Source organism: Maniola hyperantus, chromosome 10 (genome assembly GCF_902806685.2).
Source record: "Maniola hyperantus chromosome 10, iAphHyp1.2, whole genome shotgun sequence".
Classification (NCBI taxonomy): Eukaryota; Metazoa; Arthropoda; class Insecta; order Lepidoptera; family Nymphalidae; genus Maniola; species Maniola hyperantus.
Window position 1 is genome coordinate 4,198,051 of NC_048545.1, and position 15,421 is coordinate 4,213,471.

The 15,421-nt window shown below is 36.8% G+C and overlaps 1 protein-coding gene across 1 annotated transcript in view; it reads right to left on the reverse strand.

Moving 5' to 3' along the window:
* The window catches only part of RpL15 (ribosomal protein L15), a 410,749-nt gene that overhangs the window by 146,074 nt on the left and 249,254 nt on the right, over positions 1 to 15,421 (reverse strand). The window lies entirely within an intron of this gene.

Here is a 15,421-nt window from a genome sequence, read left to right on the forward strand (position 1 = left end):
CTACCAATATAAGCACTTCATATTACTAGCATGTCAGATAGAGTGTAGCATGCTTTCAGAGTGAACGATGCTGTTGATTCTTGCATGTCGACATGGAAACTACATTTCTCGTCAGAGTAAAGTGAGATGTAGCTACGTACACTGCGTTAACGCTGCAAGTATTTTGTACCTACTATAAATCATTTCTTAGACAGTCCAGGAACATGTTGACCTGGTTCCTCCTTCACTTTTCTACTATCGTACCGCTAGGCATCGTCAAGGTTTGCACTCTAAAGTCTAGACATGTAAATAGTCAAAATTCCAAGGACAGGCACGAAGCAAATTGCCTCCTCGTTTCTAATTCTAAAAAAATTAATGTCATGATCACTGAGTAATCGAATAACCCACCAGGTTTGGCTAATATAATTTGCTGTTATATTATTAGTTAAAATGCTGTTATCATAGTAGCGTAAATTGAACAATAGGATAGGCATAGCACAAAAAAGTCAATTCTTGCGTCACTGTTGGGGAGCAGATTGTTGCATTAAATATGCAAAAGTAGGTACAATAACATCAACGCACATTTCCACATCTACAGATCCATGGCGGCATAATATTATAGATCTTGTACTGATTCTAGAGCGTAGCTAGAGGTTGTTGTACAATATGTACATTGTACATATTGTACCTATTTACTTACTAGCATTTTTGCGTCGATTTAGGGGTGAAATTCCTGAAAATATTTACGTGGTAGGGGTCCTACGTTACAGAGAAAACCTACATGCAAAATTCAAGTTTCTAGATCTAGTGGTTTGAATCCTATAAGGCCCTACGATGATAATTATGTCAGTCAGTCAATTTTTCCTTTTACACAGCTGAGAGATTATTTTGTACTCTATTTTACAAGTACGTACTCGTATTAGGTATATCAATACAAAAATATAAAATTGCTAGGTCTAGAAAAGTAATTAAATATCACTTGCTTTAACGGTGAAGTGAAAACATCTTGAAGAAACTTGAGAGTTCTCCATAATATTATTCTAGGTGTGTGAAGTCTGCCAATCTGCACTTGACCAGCATGGCCATCACCTTAAGCTTTCTCACTGTGAGAGGAGACCCGTGCTCATAGAAACGTGTTCGTAGAATCTCATAGCACATGACGTATCTATACATAGAATAATATATCTATTGGAATTTTACTGCAGGAATGCAGATTTATTGCCTATTAAGTACGTGCATTCTAATTACGGATGTAATACCAATTTGATAATTTCTCACTCATTTGAGTTGATCGGGATGATATAATATTATATTGCATAAGTAGCTCGTTTAATACTTTAAATTATATAACGAAGTGTTGAGCGAGAACGGTTAGCAATTTCTTATTGCATCCTGTGAAACCCGCGACATGTATTGCAATTCAACGTAAATCCGCCTTCAATATACAGCTACGTGCAAGGAAGGCATGTAGGCGTACTCAATATAATAGTGAAATATAAAGGATAAGCCGCGTCGATATTGGAAAATATAGAAGACTTTCTGTTTAGATTCCGTATCGGCAAATTTTAATAAAGCACTTTGGCACTCTTATAGAGAAAGAGCCTGTGAGGGCCAGACCTCCTATTCCTAAAAAATCCTAAAAGACCGGCAACGAATCGGCAGTTCCTCTGGTACTGCAAATTTTCATAGGCGGCAGTAATCACTTAACATCAGGTGACCCGATCAGGTGATCTCTATTAAAAATAAACCTTCGTTATATTATAAAAGCTGAAAGCATTGTCCCCTACGCATGTAGGAATCGTGGCTTCGGCAGATAACACGCAACAAAGGTGTAAAAAATCTCTCTTCAAATTATATAAGGTGAATTTTTTTATATATTTTCTTCGGAATAGTATTAGGAATCACGTCATGCATTTAGTGTTAAAATAGAAATCTTTTGAGGCTCGTAACTTTAAAATCAAAATTTTTTCAATGTTTAATATATAAATAAACCTAGATAATGGCAAGACAAACCGATAAATAATACTTAGTTTGAGCATACACTATCAAATAATATTGTTATTACCCTCCTACGTTTGTATGAAGAAAGCACCGATCCGAGTCCACTTAATAATGATTTTTGTAAAGATTTAGTAGGTATAACTGAAGGGTTCAATATAAGCTGTAAATGTAATGATTTTTCGTTATATGGTAGTAATACTGAGACAAAAGTCACACATGGTTATATTTTCCATACTTGGAATCGAATCCAATTTTGGAGACAAAGGAATTGATTAGCATGCAAATTCGCTCATCAATAGGACATTGTACCGACCTTGTGTGTTCAGGATCGAGATATTTGCATAATACTAGAATTAGTCCAGCTTTGTGCTGTGTGGCGCCTGGCCTCTTGCAGATTGTCTCAAAACTGACGAGACATAGTCTCATATTGATGAACTGATTAGAGAATAATCTTAAGACTTTCTTCTTCTTTTGCCCAGGGGTGGCTCTAGCCCATGTAGAGTCCGGATGCAATCAAAGGTTCATACAAGGGTTTTACCGATTACTATACAGGGTGTAACCAGAACGCTAGCAAAAACTTAGCGTCATTGTTATACTACCTAAACATAATCCAATACCAATAATTAATTTGCCTCATTCTGTAGTTTTAGTGATGCAGTTATTTTTATTTTTATTTTATTTTAACTAAATAGTGAACTTTTACAAAATATAGAACATTTAAAATATTTTTTCGCATTTTTTTTTTGTGATATCATATCAGTACTATCAGTACCTGTCTTCGTTTTTGCTAGCGTTCTGGTTACACCCTGTATATTGATGTTATTAGTATTACTATACAGAAGTTCTTCTTCTCATTCTCCTTTTCATTCTGAGAGGAGACATGAAGTCAGTTGAGGGATGGCGATAGGTTTAATGATGACACAGAATTTAATTTACAAAATCAAATAAGAGACGTCTTAAAATCGGATGGCTGCGATGTATTTACTGTCTTAAGTAATTAACTAATCCGAGATTATAATTACAGAATCAATAACTCTTAAGAAGCTATTACGATGTAATATTGCTCGAGTTTGTTGTTATAATTAAGTTTATTTATAGCTCTTATCAGTGCTTTCTTATCAACTATTATATAAATAATATAAATATTATCTTATCAACTATTATATATTTTGTGGCACTATGTAGGTTGTGAAGTTATTCTGAGAAATATTTTAACTTCAAATTGAGTAAGTTATTATATCTCTATATACAGGGTTATAGGAAAATAGGACACGATCCCGTTACGGGGTTATAGTACAGGACATTAGCTATCAAACGACCCCTAAAGTGCTTATGCGAAAGTTTATCGTTTTCGAGTTATTCATTTTTTTATTTTTTTCTTGGTAAAGGGGTGTTTGGCACTTTAAAAATTAATAAAAAAAAGGAACAATGTATTTCATCAGATTTTTTTTTATTTCTTGCTAGTACATATCCTCATTAATAATGAACAGTTAGAAAACAAAAAAATACTTCAAGCATTTTAAAATTACAGCCCAAAAACTGTACAAGTTTTCGATTTTTAAATTTAATTCTTTGAATAACTTGCAAATTTTCTGTAAAAATTACTATGGCACTTATCCTGCGGATTATTTTAAAAACATCTACGTTTTGTTAGCTATCCATTGGTACAAAAAAATTACAAAAAAAAACATAAAATCAAGAAAAAATTACACAACAAAGAGACCAGGTAGAAAATTCTAGCAAATGCTATTGCCAAACAATTAAATCAAAATCAATGTAAAAACGAGTTTAATGCAAAATCGTTGAAGATTATTTTTCAATGAGGTCAAAAGGTAATATAAAATCAGTCAAGTGCGAGTCGGGCTCGCACACGAAGAGTTCCGTACCATCGTACAAGAAATAACACTTTTTTTTTTTATTATTTTTATGGCGGCCGTTTTGTAATTTTTAGTATGTGTTATTATAGCGGCCATAAAAATACACATTTTGTGAAAGAGTTAGACCTGTAGAGTGACATAGGATACTTTATATCCGGAAAATCAAAGAGTTCCCACGGGATTTTTGAAAAACTTAATTCCACGCGGACGAAGTTGCGGGCATCAGCTAGTTTACTATAAATTTAAGTGCTAGGCATGGATTGTGATTTGAGAGACCTTTATAGGTCTATTTCGAGGCAGTTATAATCAGATAATACAATAAATCGTATTTTTAACAGAATTTAAATGTTTTTTTTTTCTTGTTTTCTTTTTATAAAGAATATTAGCCATGTTAAATGACTAATATTCCCCTTTCCTCTCCAACTAAGCGTCAAGCTTGTTCTAGGAGTAGGCACGACAATAGTGCAACGAGCGGGGTTTGAACCGTCGACCTTTCGGTTTTCAGTCCACTGCTTTACCCGTTGAGCTATTGAGGTTCTTGAGAATAATATGCCTCATTGTTATTTTAGAACAGCATTCTCAAGTTTTTCTCTGACTGCCATTTATACACACATAATTAACGAGTTACGTCTTCTAAACAAGGACTCGTAAAATTAATTAAAAGGAACGCGAAGGATTATTCAGTACAAGTTGCTGTACGTGCTGAGTCTTCAGTTAAGAAGCTACAATTGCGTATACGTGCTTGCTCTTTCGAGTCAAAAATTTGTTAAGACATGCTTCCATCGTCATCATCATGATCAACCCATCGCCGGCTCACTACAGAGCACGGGTCTCCTCTCAGACTGAGAAGGGTTTTGGCCATAGTCTACCACGCTGGCCATGTGCGGATTGGTAGACTTCACACACCTTTGAGAACATTATGGAGAACTCTCAGGAATGCAGGTTTCCTCACGATGTTTTCCTTCACCGGTAAAGCAAGTGATATTTAATTAATTAAAACGTACATAACTCCGAAAAGTTGGAGGTGCGTGCCCGGGATCGAACCCCCAACCTCCAATTAGAAGGCGGACGTCCTAACCACTAGGCTATCACAGCTTGCATGCTTCCATTATGGAGGTCTATTCCACTCTTAGTTGAGGGCCGTGCATGTGGTTAGTTGCGTCTATCAGCATTACGCTGGATTAGAAAACGTCATCATATAAATGACAAGATATGGTCAAGCGAACAAAAATTTTCACGGTTTTGGAACCCTTGTTGGAACCAAATAAATCAGCGCCACCACTTAGGTACTAATGAATGACCCGTTTGAAATCCAGACGTCACTGAGGTTGCATTGGTGCTAAAGCACAACTGAGGTGGTGCTATTTTGTTTGTTCAATAGCCCTGTCCATACGAAGTAATACATAAGTCAATGGAAGACGTCGATTTTCAACTCGGTAAGTGGAACAGAGAGAGCTCAGGAAGGATTGCCACCAATGTAGGTATTAGTGAAGAACATAGAAGAGAATGACTAGAACTTTAAGGTACGTTTCAACCCTGTTCTGGCTGAAATTTGGCAGATATCTATTATAACGTAAACATGCGCTAAGAAAGGATTTTTGAAAATACAACCCCTAAGGTAGTAAAATATGGGTTTGACATTGTAGTATTCCGCGCAGACGAAATCACGGGAATAACCTAGTATTACATAAAGACAAATTTTCGTATCAGAAAATCTTTAGATGGTGACAAAAACGGCTTAAATTATAATCCATCAATTTAAATGCTAATGCAGGGTCAGACCGTAGAAAAGTGAGTGACAAAGCCGAAGCTCCACAGCCCTTCGCGGCGCCCCAGGCCATCCCTGGGGCATTAAGACATTATTCTTCCTTAGTTCCTTTACCAATTATATTTATGGCCCATTTCAAAAAACTGACGTTACGGAAAACTTGACTGATCTAATTTAAGTATATCGCATTTGAGCGGATTTTTATTACTTTCTTTCTGTATTCTAATGCTTTATCGTCTTTATGCCTTTTTCAGTAGGTACCTAAGTATCCTCGGTAAATCTAAAGGTATAAATTTTTTTACTTGCCTTTATTATGAACGACTTACGACCGAAATTAAGAATTAATCTATCGGTAATCTGTCATCTGTCGAAAAGTTACGTACCTACGAGTAGCAACGCTGTTAATTTGTATGGTCCTTTTTGACAAACAACAATGTTGCTAAGTAACTTACTGATAGATTAAAGATAGATTGATTAGGATTGATTTCCACCGTGTCAAAAACATCAAAACTAACTTAACATGAATTTCTAACTTAGATAACGGATTAGAAAATACAATCTTCCCATTTGACGGTAAAAACGTAAAATTAAATCGAATCATTACGAGTGATATTTTTTTTAGAAATCGGATATAGTGCAACTAGAGACATGCACCTTAATTGAGCGTTATTGGTGAAAAGCTGTCAGTCGCGTTGAAATTGTGTAGCGTGGAAAAGGCGCGGGCGAAAAACTAGCAACGCCAGCAAGCCAATGTATATGGATAAGCAAGCAAGCCTTTGGGCAGAAAATCCCGAATTTTTCTGTGTGTGGTGTCCCCTTTGTAATCAATAACTCTGTGGATTTTTAGGCGAAAGCCAACGCTTGCATTGTTTACATACCCTAACGAAGCAAAGGCACATAGACAACGCAGAATTTTCGAAAAACCGCGCAGCCATAAAAACTTGGATTCTGTTGAAAATCGCTAATCGGATTTGAATATTTAAAATATTAATATCTAGGCGCTTTTTTAGGAACTGAAACGTGTACATAGAACGTATTATTGGACCCTTCAAGTGTAACTTATAAAGTGAAAACTTCTCACTAGATATGCGGAGTTATTCGCTAATTCAGTGATCATCACTAAATGAAAGCCACCAAACTCATTTGACATTGATTGGTTCTACATCGCTGCTTTACTGAGCGACATAAAAATAATATTTCGTAGCGATCCTTCAATGAATTAAAAATAAGCCAAGCCTGCAGAGCAACTAAATGAGCACGTCATCCGCGCTATCTCACACCGGGTTAGCGCGGGTGTGTGGGGCGTCCGCAACCAATTGCCATCTCAACCTGTCGCGTATTATAGGTACCTGATACATGCTGCGGGTCGATTGCGGCAAATTCAATCATTGCTACGATTGCATTTGTTCTGATTGTCTGAGTTTATGGGATTCTTACTGCAACAATGCATTTCACACAACAGTGAGATAGTATCGGGGAATCAGAGATGACTGTGATAATCATAGGTACTGCTTTCAAACTATAGCGGTATTCCTCTGGTCCCACCTCTAGCACTACACGTTTGTGTGGGGATATTAATGTAGGTATCCCCCAAATGGCAGTACCTACAGATTTTCTTTTTTTGTAGCAGATTACACAAAACGAAGCTTGACGGCACTTGTTACATAAAGTATTGTCTAGAATCAGCCATTCATCTAAGAAGTATCAAGGGACAATCACAGACCCTTTTTATATTTATTATGGACATTTACACCTCTAACGACCCATTGCGGGAGACGTAAAACCGGCTGGATAAGCTTGCCTCATTAGATGTTCATTACTGAATATAACTTAATCCTAAGTGCTAGGAGGAGAGTGTTGCGTTATATTCGCGTATGAAATGATAGACCACTACATACTATATTCTTTGTACGATACTGATTCCGTAGCACGAGTTAATTGGTATCGTACAAAGAATTAAATACAAGTACATATTAAGTATTAATAAAGTAACTGGTTGCGTTGAAGGTCGGAGGGTGTAGTATACATTTACAAATGGTTTATTGAATCTACTTATAATAGTTAAATTAAAATTTATGTTTATGTATATTTTAGGCAACAAAAAGGTAACTGAGCGACGCCGCATTTTAAAAGCTTTACTCGTGAAATCTGTGTATCGGAACATAACGTGCTCGACCTTTCCGGTAATAAATATTCTTTTATGAATTTCTAGCATTTTGATTTTACACCTGGTAACATAGATACTGTGAGAGAGATACTACAGCAATTCCAGGTTGCAGAAAAGCTATTGAGAATTCTAAAAGTAAAGTAAAGTAAAAGTAAAATAGGTATGCTTTATTGTACACCAAAACAAAAACAATAGACATATAACAAATACAGCATGTGCAATAGGCGGCCTTATCGCTAAAATAGCGATCTCTTCCAGGCAACCTTAGGGTAGAGGATATTATAAAAATTAAAGAAAGCGGAAGGGGTGTACTAATTAAATAAATTCTACTGTCATAATATCTAGCTATAGCTGCTGCGTAAAAATTATTGGGAGTAATACATATCAGGTAAGCATATAAAACTGTTATGCGCTTCTAGGTGGCACGTTTTCATATAACATACCATATTTACTCTGTGGCTTATACTATTAATTACCTAAGCCATAGCGAGACCAATAATTAATCTAAGCCTTCTGCTGTAGGTGTCCAATATACTTACAAGAAGGCCTCAGCCATATATTAGGTAAATATAGTAGAACACAATGAGGAAGTTTCAGGGCGACCGTTCCATAAAATTTTCATAGATGGCGCTGTGGACTGCACCCACTAAAAACGAAAAATAATACCTATCTATATCTATATGATTTAGCCAGAATGTCAGAATTTTCGTTGCCAACTATTCCAGCATGCTCTGGTACCTAGCGTAGAACCACCCGTTATCGGGCCATGGTTTCAGCAGTTTTCAACCAGTCTTGAGTTAACAACCTCAGAGGACAGAGCTGAAAGAGCTGCCTGGCTGCCCGTATGTTTTATTGACGTTATTGTTTTGCAGGGTGTTTTACGTACAAATTATTATAGCGTATACCTTCGCTCGGAAATTATTTTTCGTTTTTAGTGGGTCCAGTAAACAGCGCCATCTATGAAAATTTTATGGAACGTTCGCCCTGAAACTTCCTCATTAACTGGGTAAGTAAATCATTCAATTTCGTCTGAAAGGTCGCCAAGCGCGAATATACAAAAAAAAGTTAAACACACTATAATGTATGAACTACTGTTGTCTTGCTCCTATACGCCGCACGCTATAGATTATAGAGTGATCATGGATCAGAGTAACAACTTCCACATACTTGGCATGTGATTGGGAAGTGCAAGTGAGACAGACGTGCGTGTGGCATATATGGCAGGAAGCTGATTAGAGGTGTAAGTGGAGTACATATACAGTACACGTACCCAGTAGGAAGGCCTCTTAGAATTAGATTGCATTAATTTTCTTTGAATAATCTTTGAGCAAAATATATTCCAGATCTACAACATAATTATTATTTTGAATGAAGCCCTTATATTTTAAACTTAGCACAGGCTGGATAATGGCATTTTATCGAGAACGCTCTTGACCTGGCTATCGCGAACCAACTCTATACATCTTCAAGAGGGAGTCTATTTAACTTTAGCTTAAGGGTGCATTGTGACCTCAAGACTGGATACCGTCTTAAAGCTCTTGACTTTTGACGTTTGATCCTACGAATTTTATGCCAAAGCGGTTCTTGAGATTTATGGGGGTCGCAGATAAAGCGCTGAAAAGATTTATATCAAGTAAAGCGTAAAATTACATTTTTTGCGGCTGAATAAATATTTTGTTTGATGTCTCATTATTAAATTTCCTTTTGAAGAATAATGAGTTTCTACATTCTTTTGGAGGTCAGCTGCAGATCTAGTCGGTATCTAAATGGTTTTGTAAGTTTGTTGTATAATAATTACTGGTGGTAGGTAATTATTGTACAACGAAGGGTACGTAGGTGTAGTAATGTAGCAGTAGGAGCAAATCATAACAAAATATATTTACATACGGTTGTTCTGATTTGTACGGCAGAGTACCTACCTACGGAAAGTGTTGAAAAATTAAAAGTACTTATCATCATCAAGATCATCCCATCGCCGGCTCACTACAGAGCACGGGTCTCCTCTCAGAGTGATGTTCATGAACACATTTTTTTTTTTTTGTGATATAACTATAAATACACGGTTTTCGGATTTATTCATTTACTTGTGCTATAAGACCTACCTACCTACCAAACATGATTCTAGGTCAACGGGGCTTTGACAGACACGACGGACAGACAGATAGACAGGCAACAAAGTGTCCTATAAGGGTTCCTTTTTTCCTTTTGAGGTAGGTACCCTAAAAAGGATTTGAATTAGGTCTACAACAATAAGGTATAAACCAAGGCAGTTTTCAAATTAACTTAGGTCAGTAGGTTACTTTAAATAAATGCGGTTGACTTCAAAATAAAAGATTGTAAATCGAATTTCTTTTCTATGAGACAAGAATATTCAAGAAGCGCTTCCTCGACCAGTGCATTCCCGCGACGATGGATGAATATCAATGAAGTGAAACTGATAGCTACTAGGTACAACTATAAATTGAATTGAGGAGTCGCGTCTCCTGGGTCTTAGGAAGTAGGTAAGCCAGGAAATTTAGTGTACCTATTTCCATAATAATTAGTAATTACTTACAGTAATATTGTATGTATATGTAGGGATATAGGCCTGCTGCCTTCATAAAGATGATGATGATTGATGATTAATCGGATACGTCAGAATTTCAACATATTAGATTAACCGAGCCTTCGTGGGCGTACTAACAATATTCCCGCACTACGAGAGACAACACAAACTACCTTCATTTATGAGTCATGACACCAATGTCTCCAATGAGACTAGACAACCCTAGCTAGCCCTACCTAAGTCCCTACCTAAATCGGCTCCTCCATCCCCATACCGATCCCAGACCAACCAATACCTAACTATTACAACATCAACGAGTCCAATCAACAGGAACCTCATTAGACAACAACAACAATAAAACGAACTACAGTACACACAGTATCTACTGAGAAGTGCCCCTGCCTGACGAATAATTAACGAATTGTGACACACTGCGCGTCCGATTTTATAGTCTCACAACGACGGTGAGGACGATGACGTGATGTTCAATGAGCAATCTGCTCACAATTAAGATATAGCCCTGCCGACATATACATACATACAAATGTATATTGTATGTGCGAATTTATGTGTAGGTTAAGTTTGTATTTATGTGTGTTCCGCCGTAGCGCCTAAACTACTGTGCCGAAAAATAGCATGAGCATTGAAAGCGAAGCAAAAAAATTTAATGAATTTTTTTTCGTCGTCATGATTCCTTAGACAGAATTCCTTTAGTTATCTCTATTTAATAGTTCAAATTTCCACCTGCTCTCTCCCAAAATAACATTTCTGTAAGTAGGTAGGTATATAAAAAGGTCGTAAGACTTTATATAATAAAAATTGGAAGGTTTCTTAGTTAAAATGTTTGTTAGCATTAACGAAAGCGAAATTCAGCAAAATTGAATTTGTATGGAAAATTTCTAAGAATGCTCGGTGTGATGGAAAATGAAATATATGACAAGGAAAAATTGATGACTTTTCAATACTTATTATGAATGGAGGTTGACGCCGCTGTGATTACAGACGACTGCTTCCAATAATTTAGAAGTTTTTGTGTAGGTATTATGTAATATTTTTCTTGGGCATGAATATTGTTAGTAATATTCAATATAAAATTCAATAGTATAAATACGATAGATAGTGTGTCAGCCAGTCTGTTTGCTAGCTAGCTACAATAAGGAAACGATCGACACCTCGTGCATCGTGCATCCTCGGCTCAGTAGTTTAGGCGCAACGGTGTTACATACGTATACCATAGGTACACAGACAGCTAAAATCACAATCTTTTGTTTTTGGTTTTGCTGTAAAAAAGGCCGGAAAACATGAATCTGAAATGTGTGTCCTTTGGTTTTTTACCAATACCTACCCAGATTAAAAAAAAAGCAACATAACCGCCAACATTTTTAAATGAAAATTTTTGTCTCGCATTTTACGGTTCACCTCAAAGCCAGCGAATGGTATTTCAATTACATTTTGTTTACAATGTTTCAAGCATTTTTATGAGTAGGTAAGGCATTTTGTCACTTTTTCACTATACAATGATTTCTGGTCTTCGCCGTCCTTCTTCATTTCTCTTCTCTTTATTCAGTTTTTCATACAATATAATCTATCTAAATATATAAAAGGAAAAGGTGACTGACTGACTGACTGACTGATCTATCAACGCACAACTCAAACTACTGGACGGATCGGGCAGAAATTTGGCATGCAGTTAGCTATTATGACGTACGCATCCGCTAAGAAAGGATTTTTGAAAATTCAACCCCTAAGGGGATGAAATAGGGGTTTGAAATTTGTGTAGTCCACGCGGACGAAGTCGCGATAGTAATATTTCAGTTCCAGTGTAAAGCACTTTGTTGAAAACGCTTTTGCATAGTTCCATAAAAAGGTCTATATTCTATTCGTCATCGCCGCCTTTTTAACAGATACTTGTACATCCTGAAATGCTGGTCTATTCTATGTTGGTAATGTCAGCCGTGCTATATTAGTTCAACGGCAAAGAAAAACATCCCGAGGAAACTTGCATGTTTGAGTGTTCTCCATAATGTTCTCAACGGCGCGGCGCGGCGCTGTGTGTGAAGATCACTACCCATATTATAAAAGCGAAAGTGTGTTTGTTTGTTTGTTGGTTTATTGATTTGTTGGTTTGTTGGTTTGTCCTTCAATCACGTCGCAACGGAGCAACGGATCGAATTGATTTTTTGCATGGGTATAGTTAAAGACGTGGAGAGTGACATAGGGTACTTACTTCTGATCCCGGAAAATCAAGAAATTTCCCACAGGATTTTGAAAAACCTAAATCCACGCGGACGAAGGCGCGGGCATCAGCTAGTATTTTATAGAAGCACGCGTTACTTCACGGAATTCCATGATATATAAGGAACCAAAAGTTCAATTTGCTATAATCCGCTGAAAATTAACTTTTGGTTCATTGAGGATTATGTTCAACTACTTTAGTTTAGACGTAGTAGTTGACGAAGTAGTTGAGTTCCTTGAGATTATGGTCAACTACTATTTATTCTTCTCAGAATAAAAAGTAGTTGACCATAATCCTCAAGGAACTAAATCCTCACTACTGAGCACGGGTCCTCTCGGACACCCGTTCTCAGTAGTGAGCTTACGATAGGTTAATCATGATGATGATGACTTTTGTTACAACAAAGTGTTAGTAAGTAGTTGTGTTCAGTGTGACATACTGCCATGGTCTTGATAAGATGGATGCGGGCTAACCTGGAAGGTATGGCAGTTTTTATTAAACCCATACTTTGGTTTCTACACGGCATCGTACCGGAAGGCTAACTCGCTTGGCGGTACGGCGTTGCCGGTAGGATGATAACTAGCCACGACCAAAGCCTCCCACCAGGACCGGAAATTTAGAAATTATAAAATTCCAAACCCCTGCCGGGAATCGAACCCGACCACTAACAATCCCACAGCGCTTACCACTGCGCCAGGGAGGTCGTCAAAAACGTTGTCTGGTCAAGCCTTTATGCCTTAGTCTAATAGGCCACAAGTGTACCATAAAATATTCATTAGTTCCAGCATTACCTGGAAGCTATTTGCGGTCGCAAACTCGGTTACAGCTCATACAGAGCGGGACAATAACGCTAATGGAGCGGACGCAATCAACAGATTGAAATCTTATCTCTTGTTTGCTAACTACGTACTAGTGTTGTGTTGCATTTGAGTTCTATAGAGATGTTTATACCACCAACATATTTGTTTATTTTCGAAGACATATATTGCACTGGCAGTGCAATTCTCCTGACTGAATTTAGTTAATTAATGTTAATATCGGAAGACTAGTCGATTAGACAGATATGACATAGACTTTCAATTTCATCGCTATTTCTACCATCTCATAGTCGGATAGGACGGTAATACGACATGACTGAGAGATCAAGCGCAGGACTTTAGCTACGACTTTATGTGCTTTCCGAGTCACGGTGGTATAAAAGCTGTGATCAGTTATACCCATATTATAATTGCGAAAGTGTATTTGTTTGTTGGTTTGTTTTTCTTTCAATCACGTCGCAACGGAGCAACCGATTGACGTTATTTTTTGCATGGGTATATAAGACATAGGCTACTTTTATTCCGGAAAATTAAAGAGTTCCCACAGGATTTTTAAAAACCTAAATCCACGCGGACGAAGTCGCGGGCATCAGCTAGTCTTTACATAAGTATGTGGTCTAACCGAAAAAAACTTGTACATTGTAACAATACAAACTTTTGCATTTAAATAGTTAGAAGTAGAATAGACGGACCACATCAAATGAATCGCTGGCAGCCGCTGGATTCAGGCGGCGCAAGATCGTGGCGTGATATGGAAGATACCTATTGCAACTCCTATCGGTTCATGATGACGATAAATTGCCATTTAGATGAATAGTATCAGCTGCTCTATATAAATACAATAATTACTCTTGGTGTTCAGCACAGCACAAAGTAATCAAGATATGTTAATATACCGCCCAGATATCTATTGTGTCTTACGGTCTTCAGTTGAACCTCGATATCTTAAGTGGCTAGTGGGAAACGACCTCAGTGTTGTGGTTGTTTGATGACAACTATTATGATTTCCTCTGTATAAATATAAATGTATGTCGGCTGAACTCACGAGCTTCAATAAACAGAAAATACCTTAAATTTACACTAAAATACTAACTGATGCCCACGACTTCATCCACGTGGTTTTTGAAAATCCCGTGGGATCTCTGATTTTTTAGAATAAGAAGCCTATATAAATGTCTATTTTCACGTCTTTAACTATAAATCAACAAAAAAATACACTTTAAATGTTCATAATATGGGTAGTGGTATGTGGAGTTTAAGATATATGTAGGTTTGCGCTTGAAGATAATCATGCCTGGTGAAAAGCAATGGGGAGATATTGGTTGGAAAAAGAATAGTATGAGTTTGTTGTAGGCTTCTTCTCAGACCTGGGCGCGTTTGGAACCCTCGTAGCTTTAGTTTTAAGTTTAGTACGTACGTAATTAATTATCACCACTATATCCTACCAATCCAACAACTGACTATAAAAACAGTACAATAGCACCTATTTTGAATAAATGATTTTTATTTAATTTGGAACGTGCTTATCTAAAAGATTCACTCTTGCCTATGAAACAGGATTCTGACTGAATTTAAACGACAAATATCCTAAAAATATGTATCTCCTCTCATGCATGGATACTTTTGCGTTTTCGAAATCATCACTTGTTTAGTTTACCCAGAAAAATCGCGTCAATGTTTTAATCAAAATTGCAAATTAAAAAGTAAAGCTACGATCACATTGACTTTGCATATAAACCTTGCCCATAGAAATAAAGAATAGAAGAAAAGCCTTCATAGATCCCTATCCATTTTATCTAATTTCCTTTGTAGCCCTTGAGTGACCCGATGCAACACTTTTTTTTGTTAAGGAATTGGGTCATGGAAATCAATTGTCTCTTGAAGAAAATCTACGTTAAAAGAAAGTGAGGGAAAGCTGAAACAAGGCATAGGCGGAATAGAAAAACCACAAGAGTAAGCAATAATCTCGATCAGCTCATCTTTTTTTTTTTTTTTTTATTGATCACGTAAATTTCAATAATACATTTTAA